The 12,632-nt window shown below is 46.8% G+C and overlaps 1 pseudogene; it reads right to left on the bottom strand.

Moving 5' to 3' along the window:
• Positions 1-12,632, bottom strand: part of LOC148538470 (uncharacterized) — a 78,040-nt pseudogene that overhangs the window by 44,322 nt on the left and 21,086 nt on the right.

The raw sequence follows: 12,632 nt of genomic DNA, 5'->3' as shown, positions 1-12,632 counted from the left end.
CACACATCTAAAGATTATCTGTCCAACCAGCCAGCTAGTTGATTGGTTGGAATGAAAATCTGGTGAGGTATGAAAGCAAATGACAATCAGCAATTTGTTCCCAAACACCGGAAAATGGACAAAAACTGTTGTTTGAACAAATTATTTAGATCAAACATTTAACAAACTTGTCTGAACGACCATTTTCATCTGTTTTCTGGCATTTAGGAGCAAATTGCTGATCATCATTTACTCCCATACGTTACCAGATTTTCATTCCAACCAATCAACTAGTTGGCTTGCTGGACAGATAATCTTTAGATGTGTGGCCAGCTTAAGAGAGACTAGATAAGCAGCTGGTGGCATATCTATAATGGGTGCAGTGTGTGCGGGGCACACAGGCCCCCAGGTCCAGGGGGGCCCCGCACCGCACACACTGCACCCATAATATTTTAAACATACCTGTCCGTGGTCCCGCGGCGGGTGTCAGTGCTGCTTAGAACACCGGAAAAATGGCCACCAGGACATTTTTCTGGTGTTCTGCGCATGCGCAGTAGACTCCGGGCACACTCTAGTGCCCGGAGTACTAATGCTCCGGTGGCTGGCCAGCCGCATCAGTCGGCTGCCGGCCACCGGGGGGGGGAGAAGGGGGCCCCGCACAGGGAGTGCACACAGGCCCCCTCCTCTCTTAAGACGCCCCTGGAAGCAGCTGTCTCGATACATCAAACTTTGAGTGTCTCGAATCATTTGAACATCTAAATTATTTGAGTCATTATGTCTAGACATTCCCTCACTAGCCATCTCTAGGGGGATGTAGTTAATATACAATGCCGGAATATCGCCGCCCAGCAAAATGCTGATGCCGATATCCCGAAGGAGATCAGGACACCAGCGTTGGCATACCAAACGCCATAATCCTGAACATTAGGACCCAGATAAGTTTTAGTTTCCCCGGGGATGGGGGGGTTAGGGTTAGACACCACCGGGAGGTTAGGGTTAGGCACCCCGCTGGTGAGGTTAAGGTTAGGCACCTCCCCCAAGGAGGGTTAGGTGCAGGATGCGGGAAGGAGGGGTTAGGTTTAGGCACCACAGGGGGAGGTTAGGATTAGGCACCACCACGGGAGGGTTAGGGGGGGGGAGAGGGGAAGGGTTAGGGTGCTTACCGCCCCTGTTGGGATTTACACCGATCGGGTTTTCGGATTTCACCTGGCGTCGGCATTTCATTTCCAATTGGCAGAAGACACAACTGTAAAAACTGTAATAAACCACACTTTTGCCGTAATGTTAGTGTCACAGCGTGGCCGAACCCAGGGTTCTCTTACCGGGTCTGGCGATGCTGGGGGTCCAGGCTGGCGAGGGACAGTGGGCGGGACATCCCCAGCGCCTAATGTCAGCTGTTCTCTCTCTCCCCTGGTGGCTGTGTGCAGGCGGCCGCGGCTTCCATAGGGACGCACACGCCGCTCTGCTGAACATTTAAAGAGACAGGTACAGGATTAGGGAATTGCTGATTGGGGCTGGGTTGAACCCTGACCTATATAAGAAAGTTCCTGGGAGCACTTCAGTGCCAGATTATAGGCTCCATTACCATGCTCCAGCGTTCCTGTGCATATCCTGATTATTGGGTCTGACATTGGCTTTATTTGTGACTCCAATTCTGTCTGAGCCCTGGCTCTGTGTTGATATCTGGTTCTGACCTCGGCTACTCCCTGTGACCTGCTTACGCCTGCTCCCTGGTACCATCTCGTCTGTTTGGTTTTGACCTGGCTCGTCAACTACGCTAAAGTCTCCTGAACTCCAACCAAAGTTCACCATAGGGAAACCTAAACTGAGGGCAGCGACCTGTGTGTCGGATGCAGCCAAGTCCATACATTCTTGCGAGGGTCCCTGGTGAATACCACCGGCACATTAGACTCCGACCCTCGGGTATAGGTCAAGCCGATTCCCTAAATATGGGTCGCATCCACAATCTGTCCAAGAGTTTGTGACAGTTAGAGACTATGAAAATACTAGTCAACGCACTGGCACATCTTATCCTGAGGGCATAAGGTCTAAAACATTGCACAGATATTCACCAGTGACCCCTGCAAGGGCATGTGGGCTTTCCTGCTACACTATGCTGGTCATAGTTCCCCTGGTAAGTACCGGACAGGACTGGGTGAGATGAGCAGGACACCAAAGTACTGTGAAAGCAGCAGGCAAATTCATATTCAAGGCAAGATCTGGACGGGATGTAGGCAAAAGGTCAGCAATGACAATGTTGACAATCACAATGTCAACAGTTATTATGTTGACATTGTAAAAATGTTGACAGGCAACTTGTCGACAGGCTAGCAAATTTCGACATTAGGGTTAGGCTGCTGCAGGCGGAGGGTTAGTGTTAGGCTGCGGGGGGAGTTTTGGATTAGGCTTCAGGGGAGAAGAGGTTAGGGATATGGGGGGGAGGTTAGACACTAGAGGGGGGCGTTAGGGGTAGGGATTAGGGTTAAAGACAGCCAAGGCTATTTTTATGGAAACATTTTTTGGAACTGTGGTTGGTGCTACTGGGGGTGGAGCTATAGAATAACAATTATATATATATATATATATATATATATATATATGTATAGTATTTAGAAAAGGAGGCAAGGGACTATAAAATAAACTTATTTTATGGAAAATACATTTTGGCCCAGGACATTACGTCATAGTTAATGAGAGGTTTAGGAACGGAGTTCCTGCTTGTTCCCGCTGAAAAATGGCACTGGAGATAGCAGGAAAATACCCAAATTGTTTTGTGGGGACCCAAACAAACCAAGGTCACAAAATTGTCAGTCATTGTCACTGAAAGTGCTTGGTTTGTTAAACTGTGCATGCCCTTTTTAATAACCAGCATAAGGCTGGGTGGGAGGGCACAAGGACAATTCCATCTTGCACCTCTTTCCTTTGTATTATGCGCTGTTTGGGGCATTGCTGACTGGCATTTTTATAGTTTATTAAACTACCATCCTGTCTGCCATTGCTGTGTGGCAATGTTTCATAGATGACCTATATTTTTTTAAACTGCCATTTATTTGTGCCGCTGCTCTGTTGCTTACTTTAGCTATCCAGCTCGCTGCAGCCTTTGGCCTGTATTGGTGAAAAGTAGTGAAAACAATATTGTGAGCTGTGAGATGGTCAAAATTGACTGGAAATAACTGGAAATTAATGTAATTAAGGTTAATAATACTGTAGGAACAAAACAGGCCCACATTATGTGATTTTATCTGTTTTTATAATTTTTTAAAAACTGAAATGAAAACGTGTGAGGGTGGTTTTGCAAACCCACAACCAAAACCAAAACCACGAAAGTTAATCCAAAACACGTGGGTCGGTGCACATCTTCAGTAGGAATAAGTGCAGCTCTGCCAATTGTAATTGCTATGTATGGGAGTTCTCATTGCCAAGAACCAGATCTAATTTATCCTAGCGGAAACGCTGCAATGGAAGCAGGAGAGAGAATAATTAGGAAGCACAAGCTGCTGCAGTGAGCTCATTGACGGCACAGGCTAGTGCAGTGTACTGATTTAGAGCAAAGGCTGTTGCAGTGCATGATTGGGAGCACAGGAGCTCATTCAGACCCGTTCGCTATGCTGTGCTCTCATCTCCCGGAAGTGCGGCAGCCGATGAAGAGGGTGTGACACCAAAATGCCAGCTACTCCTCAGTGACAGGAGCTGGGTGCTGCAGTGTGATCCTGCAGCACTCTGCCACAGAGGAGGAGCCGACAGTGTAGGCAGGCACTAGCCTCTGGGCAGGGCAGAAACTAGGATATCTGTCACCCGGGGCAAGGCATTAATTTTGCGCCCCATCCCTTCCAGTACCTGGATTTTGTCCTTGCTCCTCCATAAGACAGTGCACTAGTCAGACATCCCTGGTATAGTGACTTACATTATTCCCCACACCATAATGCCCATCACTCATTAAACCACACTGTAATGCCCATTACCAAAGTGCCACTTACATATTTGCCCCCTGATACCATTTTATGCCCCATAGGAAAGCTTCTAACTACTTTTAAATTACCTGCTCGTTGTCAGGAATTTTTTGCTCATTATCAGGGGTCTCATGCTCTTTGCCAGAGGTCTCATGCTTGTTGCCAGGGGTCTCATGCTCATTGCCAAGGGTTTCATGCTCATTGTCAGGGGCTTCTTGCTCGTTGCCAGGTGCCAGGGGTTCCATGCTTGTTGCCAGGGGTTGCATTTCATGCTTGTTGTCAGGTGTTCCATGCTCATTGCCAGGGGTTTCATACTCGTTGTCAGGGGTTTAATGCTTGTTGCCAGGGGATTCACGCACGTTGCCAGGGGTTTCACGGGAGAAGATGCCGCTTTCTGCATCTTCTCCCGGCAGCACCAGCATTCCCGGCACTTCCGGGAATGCTATGTGCTATGCGCTGGCCTAACAGACACTAGAGGTCCAGTAGGACCTCTAGCATCTGTTTCCTCCTAGATGGCGGCCATTTTTGGAGGGCCATTTTCAGCAGATTCCATGCGGATGGCTAGTCCACATGGAATCTGCAGCCCCCAAGCCACCGTGCCCCACAAGGGTTAGGCTGCGAGGGGGAGGGTTAGGTTTAGGCTGTAGGGAGGGTTAGCTTTAAAGGTAGGGTTAAGTGTCCTAACCTTGTCAGGATTCCTAGCTCCGGTATCCAAACAAGGCCGCAGCGATGCTGTACAGGGGCATGAATCAGAAATTAAAGTATAGTGCTATGGATTGTTTGAGGGGGGGAACCCAAAACTGGTAGAGAATTTCCGCAACGATCACGGGTCCCCGTGTATGGGGCGGGGCTTAATGATGTAATTCTTAATGAATCGCATCATTTAGCCACGCCTTCTATTTAAATTTGCAACAATTTTCCATGAAGGGGGCAAGGCCTAATGACGCAAATCATCAGACCCTGCCTCCTTCGCAACCCACCTGCTTCTCCTCCCCTGGAGAAAAAAAGAGTAAGCAAGTATGTTTTAAATTGGTGTATTAAGAATCACTGTATGCACGCTGCAAGTATGTTCTATACAGCACTGCTTTTATATGGTTTCTGTATGTGTATAACCAACAATATCTGACTAAATGTGACCATCCACTAGCAGACATGAAAACAACTGCACGATTACGAGATTGTAATCGTGCAGTCGTTTGTCAGTCTGTGATGAGCCTACACTGAGCGAGCAGTCGTTCAGTGTAGGCACATCAATCATCAGCAAACATGCTGAACCTGACGATATCGTCAGATTGTCCAGCATGTTTGCCCGATGATAGATATCTAAATGACCAGCGGGCACACGCATCGCTGGTCGTTTAAGACATTTTTACAAACGATTTGCAAGCGATTTGCAAACTATTTATGAACGATTTATGAACGATAACGTTATTGTTATCGTTCAATCACTCACATTAATCATCTAGAGGATGGGCACCTTTAGGACAACATTTACCGAGCTGATCTGTCTGACATGCCTCAAAATTAATATTTCTTAATTTGAAAGCCTGCTTATTAGAGCTATGCAATGAAAAAGGCAGTAATATAGTGTTTCCACGCATACACAGAGCCCGTCCCATCCCACAAGTCATTAGAATTAGTGAGTATGTACTGGCACCTTCCCTGTATGACTCCTGACATGCCTATATGTACATAATTGCTGGTCTGTGCAGAATTACTGAACATTGAGAATGTCTCTTGCTACCATAGTTCTGTCTTTGGTCATAAGGTTTGATATGTTGAAAATGCATGCAGGTCCGCACAAGTTCACTATCTGAGCATGTGCAGAGCAATGTACCTCAAGATACGCTGGGAACACAGAAGAGGGGCTGGCTGGGGACACCAGATCCCCTGTTTGAGTAGCCATGCCCCTTTTTTGGAGCGAGCAGGCAAACGTTCCCTGTTCCCTCATCCCTATCAGACGCCATACCCCCTGCAAAGCTAGATTTTATACTGTACATATATATACTGTGTGTATGTATATATATATATATATATATATAAATATATATATATGTATATATATACATATATATATATTAGCGTACCCGCTAGGCTGTTTTAGCGGGGCGCTGTGTCCTGCCCTATTTCTAAAGGGCAAAAAGCACCCTGCCCTCCGGCGCAGAGCCCCGATGAAACGGCCTGTGGGTGCCATCCCCACCCGTAGGTGGTGAAAACTGCGGTGTAGCAGTCACCACTGGTGAATAGGTGCCAGGCACATGCACTCAGCATTTATTCACGCTGACAGCAGCGCTTGTGGGCAGCCTGGCATGTCTGTAAGTACTGGGTACGCCCCCAAAAGTGATGAAAAGGGGGTGTGCCTTAAAGATATGCCCCTTATCCCTTGGCCATGCCCCCTTTTCAGGTGCATGCCCTTTCTCTAGGTCCAGCACACTGGACAGTAACACAATATCTGACATGGCATGGTGCTAAAACTGGGACCACCCATTACCAGATCTCTAGTTTCGCCTATGGTGCCTAACCCTAATACCCCCTATCCCGCATCCTAAACCAAAAACTCCTGGGGTTGTGCCTAACCCTAATGGTGGGTACACACTACACTATATGCTTCCTGAGCGATATCGTCTAGTGTGTCCCCGGCAGGCTGTGCTCAATGTCGTTCATGACATTGAGCACAGCCGCTGAACGATATCATTAACGATATCGTTCAGCGCCTGGCTCTCTCCCCCATTCCCTGACATGCAGCAACCTAACGAGATCGTCAGGTTGGCCTGCATGTCAGCCCGATGAATGATAATGACGAACGACCCGCGGGAACGCGCGTCGTCGTTATCTTTCATCTTTTTGGGGTTAAAAATGGACTTTATCGTCCAGTGTGTACGCACCTTAAGTCCCCCTGGGGGTGCCTACACTTAACCCCCCTCCCCCCCGCGGCTAGGGGCTAACAGTGCCTTCCATCAGCAGCCTGTCTGTCTAGATTCCGACATCAGGATCTAGATGGGCGTCTTTAGTCCCTCGTCAGGATTTAGATGCCAGGATTTAGTCAGACAGCTTCCCTACCATCGGCATTTTGACCGCATCCCGTTGTCCATATGTGTCCCCTCCATCAGGTACTTTGTGATAAGTACCCAAGTATTCAGGTGCCCTACTGGTCGTGGATGCCATACCCATGCCATTGCCAGAGTAGAGGAGAATCACCACAAGGGGGTGAGCCACATTACATTTGGGACTTAAAGTAAGTGTACCACAGCACCATTAGGGTTTCACATACACAAGATTCGATGCACTGAACAAAATATTGTTTGTCGGCAGTATGAACGATATATCGTACAGTAGGTCTGAGTCAGAGATGGACACTGTTAGCAGGAGGCAACTGATAACAAAAATATGCCTCCTGCCAGCATTGCAGATCCCAATGCCATCCCTACTTCTGCTAGGACACGTCCGTTCCAAATCTAAGGGGTCTATTTACTAAGCAGTGTTAGGAGACAGAGTGAAAAGTGATAAGAAAGTGATAAGGTGCCAGCCAATCAGCTCCCAACTGTCATCTCACAGGCTATGTTTGAAACATGACAGTTTGGAGCTGATTGGCTGGCACCTTATCACTTTTCACTCTTTCTCCTAACACTGCTTAGTAAATAGACCCCTAAATCTCTTTGTACATTTAAAATCTGATCCAATTGCACTGCAACATAGTTTTCCATGTTTTTTTTTTCTGTTGCTTTGCTCCCAACTCAGAATCAGCACCTATATGTGCACATCTAAAATGTCTATGACTCTAAAAAGGAATGTCAATGTAATTTCTCTCAAGTGAAACAATGGAAAACTCAAACTGTTTTTGAACTGTGATGAAACAGTATAAATGTTATTTGGAAAAAAGTTAAACTTACTGTAAGTCTATTATACCTAATCTACTGATTACAACACATTGCAAACACTAACCTGACCTCAGTGCACAAATATTAACGTGTGGGTTTATAGAGTGATTCAAGCCTTTTGTCTGTTTGAATATAGGCACCATGACAGACTGAGTATGCACTATAGAAGCATATCCCGTTTACAGTATCTCTGTTGGCCAGAACGTTGAAGCTGTTGAACGCTACTGCGCATGCTCCACGTTAGCTCCTTTTAAGGACCTTTCAATCACTTTACCAAGATGGCTGCCATCTGTACTACTGCATATGTGAGGCGCCATCTTGTCACTGTGGGGGGAATTAAATTCAGCACGATCTAGAATAGCCCGCTGGAGGGAGCTCCAGCTTCAATTCAATTAAATTCATTTGTTTGGGAGGCTAAAGGATTTTTCTAGCACCCCGATGGGGATGCGAGGAGAAATCCGACAAAAGTGCCGGGCATGCAGCTATTTGCCAGCTTAGCATGGCGCTAACAGCTGCGCGCCCAGGCACTTTAGTTGGAGAATGCAGGTTACCGCACCTTAACATGCACCAGAGTCTGTGTATGCATAAATGTGAGTATGGCTGTACCATTCACAATACTGCTAAATCCCCACTGGCTAAGTACTGGGCTGTTCATTGAGTCAGGGCATCCGCTGGTGTGTACTTATACTCTGCCATACCACCGCCGATTGTACACATATATTCCAAAACAGAAACACATTGCACTACTGATCAATAGTGTAAATTCATGCAAAGGCAAAATAGATGGTGGTATTCCCCTCCCCCTGATGGTTCTGGCTTGCTCCAGGCTCCCAGTGTCTCAAGAGCTCCAGTCATCCCCCTTCTGTATCTCCAGCCAGCACCCCGAGTGTCTCTCTGGCCAGCACCCCCAGTGTCTCTCCAGCCAGCACCCCCAGTGTCTCTCTGGCCAGCACCCCTAGTGTCTCTCTGGCCAGCACCCCTAGTGTCTCTCTGGCCAGCACCCCTAGTGTCTCTCCAGCCAGCACCCTCAGTGTCTCTCCAGCCAGTACACCTTGTGTCTCTCCAGCCAGCACATCTTGTGTCTCTCTAGCCAGCACAACTTGTATCTCTCCAGCCAGCCCCCACTGTCTCCCCAACCAGCCCCCCAGTGTCTCTCCAGCCAGCCCCCCAGTCTCTCCAGCCAGTCCTCCCAGTGTCTCCAGCCAGCACACCCCATGTCTCTCCAGCCAGCACACCCTGTGTCTCTTCAGCCAGCCCCCTTCTGTCTCTCCAGTCAGCCCCCACTATCTCTTCTGCCAGCCCCACTCTGTCTTTCCAGCCAGCCCATAACACTCTCCAGCCAGCACACCCTGTGTCTCTCGAGCCAGCACAGCTTGTGTCTCTAGTCAGAACACCTTGTGTCTCTCTAGCCAGCACACCTTGTGTCTGTTGAGCCAACACCCTGTCTCTCCAGCCATCCCCAAATGTCTCTCCAGTCAGCCCCCACTGTCTCTCCAGCCAGCCCCCACTGTCTCTCAGCCAGCCCCCCCAGTGTCTTTCCAGCCAGTACCCCCAGTGTCTCTCCAGCCAGTCCCCCCAGTCTCTCCGACCAGTCTTCAGTCTCTCCAGCCAGCACACCCTGTATTGCTCCAGCCAGCCCCCATCTGTCTCTCCAGTCAGCCCCCCTGTCTCTCCAGTCATCCCCCACTATCTCTCTAGTCAGCCCCCCTCGGTCTCTCCAGCCATCCTCCACTGTCTCTCTAGCCAGCACACCCTGTGTCTCTCCAGCCAGCCCCCCTCTGTCTCTACAGCCAGCCCCCCTCTGTCTCTCAAGCCAGCCCCCTCTGTCTCTCAAGCCAGCCCCCTCTGTCTCTCCAGTCAGCTTCCACTAACTCTCCTGCCAACCCTCTCTGTCTCTCCTGCCAGCCCCTAATGTATCTCCAGCCAGATCCCCATTGTCTCTCCAGTCAGCCTCCACTGTTTCTCCTGTGAGCCTTGTAGTGTCTCCCCAGCTCCTGCTCCCACATCCCTCTGACTCCACTTACCTTCTCCCAGGTCTTCTAGCTGCACCTGCCTGCTCCTCTACATACTGCGGCCCTCTGACTGTTGTGTTGCATACCTTCAGACACCAGCGGTGGGTGGTGCAATAAAGTTTTTTTCTGCTTATTGCGACTCACAAAATGTTATTGCACCAGCCGGCACTGGTGGTGCCTGAAGACAAAACAGCGGCTCTCTGGACCCCACAAATAGATCCATCTATTACTTCCACCTGCACCGCTGGCAGCAGTTGTAGATGGATTTATCTGTGTTACCCTGGTGACCAACTCACAGCAGGCGCCCAGTGGCAAGTTCTGTTTACTGATGTTAATACAGTATAGGAAGGTAATATATGCTACAGTCCCCCAAATTTATCTTGACAAGCTTGATACACTGTACAACTCACTTTACAACTCAATCTGCCATTGTGGTTTGCTGTGTAATTATAACTGTGATGTGTTATCAGAATAGGTATGCTCTTCCCGGAAACCAGATGCAGAGTAAACTGTGCTACCTGTCTAAGGAATTATAAGCCTTCTGTCACTCTGTCTTATAAGCACGTTTGTGATTGTCCTGTAATAGTAATGGTCAGCTTTTCTCTATAACTAGGTCACTTTTGTATTTTAAGTATCCGGGACATACATGAGATGAGACAAGATGATTATATTTCTTCATGGCAAACTACTATCATTATTATTATTATTATTATTATTATTATTCTAAATACATTTAATTTTCTGCAGTCTCTGACTAAATGGGAGTTTAGTTTTGTTTTTGCCTTGTTTTGTATTTGATTATCTCTAGATTCTAGTTCCAAGCACATCAATAATATCCTCTGGGTACTATTATTCCAAGCAGCTAGCTGATGTGATCAATGATCTTTTGAACAGAGTTGTGTCATGATCTAGTATAGCAATTAAGGCCTTAATAATTAAATAGGATCAAAAAGATGGAAAAGACATCTGGTTTCTCTCGGGTGTCAGCTCTGTTGGAAAGGAAGCAAACTGAGCTATAAACTCCATATTGATCACTTACAAAGCTGTAAAAATGCTTGCACATAGCACATAATGGCTGACGTGTATCAAACCTTCGAAAAAGAAAAAAAGTGGGGAGGTTGCCCATAGCGACCAATTAGCTTCTGTCATTTTATAGACTGTGCTAAATAAATGCTAGTTAGAAGCTGATTGGTTGCTATGGGTAACTTCTCCACTTAATATCTATCCAAGGTTTGATACATCTCCCCTTATGTGATGTCATGTTCCTGTTTTTCACAATTATTTGGTTTCTATGGGAAACTCATGAATCTGTGTGTGCAAACGGCAGAGTTTAAAAATCCATTTGATGAAGGAGCTGTGCCTGGTTGAATCTGATGGAGAAGCTGTGCCAAGAAGTGCTGGTTGAATGTGATGGAGGAGCTGTGCCAGGGAGTGCTAGCTGAATGTGATGGAGGAGCTGAGTTTTATTGAATATAACAGGTTACACAAGATAGAAGACAAACAGCAGTCAATACAATAAGTTATCAATCTCTCTTGGGCTAAGTACTGTACAGCCGTACAGCACTGTGATGCTCCAAGTACACAATGTCAGACTTCTGCACATGCAGATCCTTTTGTAGAGCCATGTAAGTGAGCCTGGAGTCTAATCAGTCTTTTAGCCTGTTGACACAGATATGTGATGTGCCAGGGATTGCTAGCTGAATATGATGGAGCTGTGCCATGGAGTTCTAGCTGAATGTGATGGAGGAGCAGAGCCAGGGAGTTCTAGCTGAATGTAATCGAGGAACTGTGCCAGGGAGTTCTAGCTGAATGTGATGGAGGAGTTGTACCTGGAGTTTTAGCTGAATGTGATAGAGGAGCTGTGCCAGGGAATGCTAGCTGAATGTGATGAAGGTGCTATTCCAGGGAATGCTAGCTAAATGTGATAGACAGGGCTGGCTCGAGGCATGTTGTCGAACAGGGGTGCCACTCCATAGAGGGAGCACCCCTCCCAGCCATTCCCGATTTCAGCAGGACAGCCCCGTTTTTACGGGCACTGCTCCACTGTTTCACCCGCGGGACGAAGCTGAATGTGCTGGAAGAGCTTTGCCAGGGCATTATAGTTGAATGTGATGGAGGAGCTGTGCCAGGGAGTTATAACTGAATATGATGGAGGAGCAGAGCCAGGGAGTTCTAGCTGAATGTAATCGAGGAGCTGTGCCAGAGAGTTATAGTTGAATGTGATTAGAGATGTGCGCCGACCCCCGTGTTTTGGCTTTGAATCTGTATCTCATTGTGATTTGGATCTGGATTTGGTTTTGCCAAAACCGCCCTTTGCGTGTTTTGGTTTTGGATCTGGATTTTTTTTTTTTAAATATATAAAATATGCTAAAATTAAATAATTTGTTTTTTTTTTTGTTTCTACAATATTATTAACCTCAATAACATTAATTTCCACTTATTTCCAGTAAATTTTGACCACCTCACAGCTCACAATATTGTTTTCATGGCAGTTCAACTTCCAAAATGGCACATCAGGATACAAATGTTTTTATTATTCAAGATATACAGAAACAAGCAATCTAGCGCTGAACTTAGTATATAATGAAACACACAGTTGTTTTATAAAAAGGCCACAAGACTGCAGCTTGAAATATCACGACAGGCTGTACTCTACCTGTCAATATGATCAACAACTAATACTAATAGAACAATGAAGGCAATCAAATATTTATTGATAAAAATTGTATGATAAAAATATCACAATGGGAAAAAAATGCCTCCCCTAGACAAATGCTAACTTTGAATCAAAAGATGGATATTGGTTAGACAAA

Source organism: Taudactylus pleione, unplaced genomic scaffold (assembly GCF_031769625.1).
Source record: "Taudactylus pleione unplaced genomic scaffold, aTauple2 ptg000040l, whole genome shotgun sequence".
In the NCBI taxonomy this organism is placed as follows: domain Eukaryota; kingdom Metazoa; phylum Chordata; class Amphibia; order Anura; family Myobatrachidae; genus Taudactylus; species Taudactylus pleione.
This window is presented reverse-complemented; position numbering and strand designations above follow the sequence as displayed.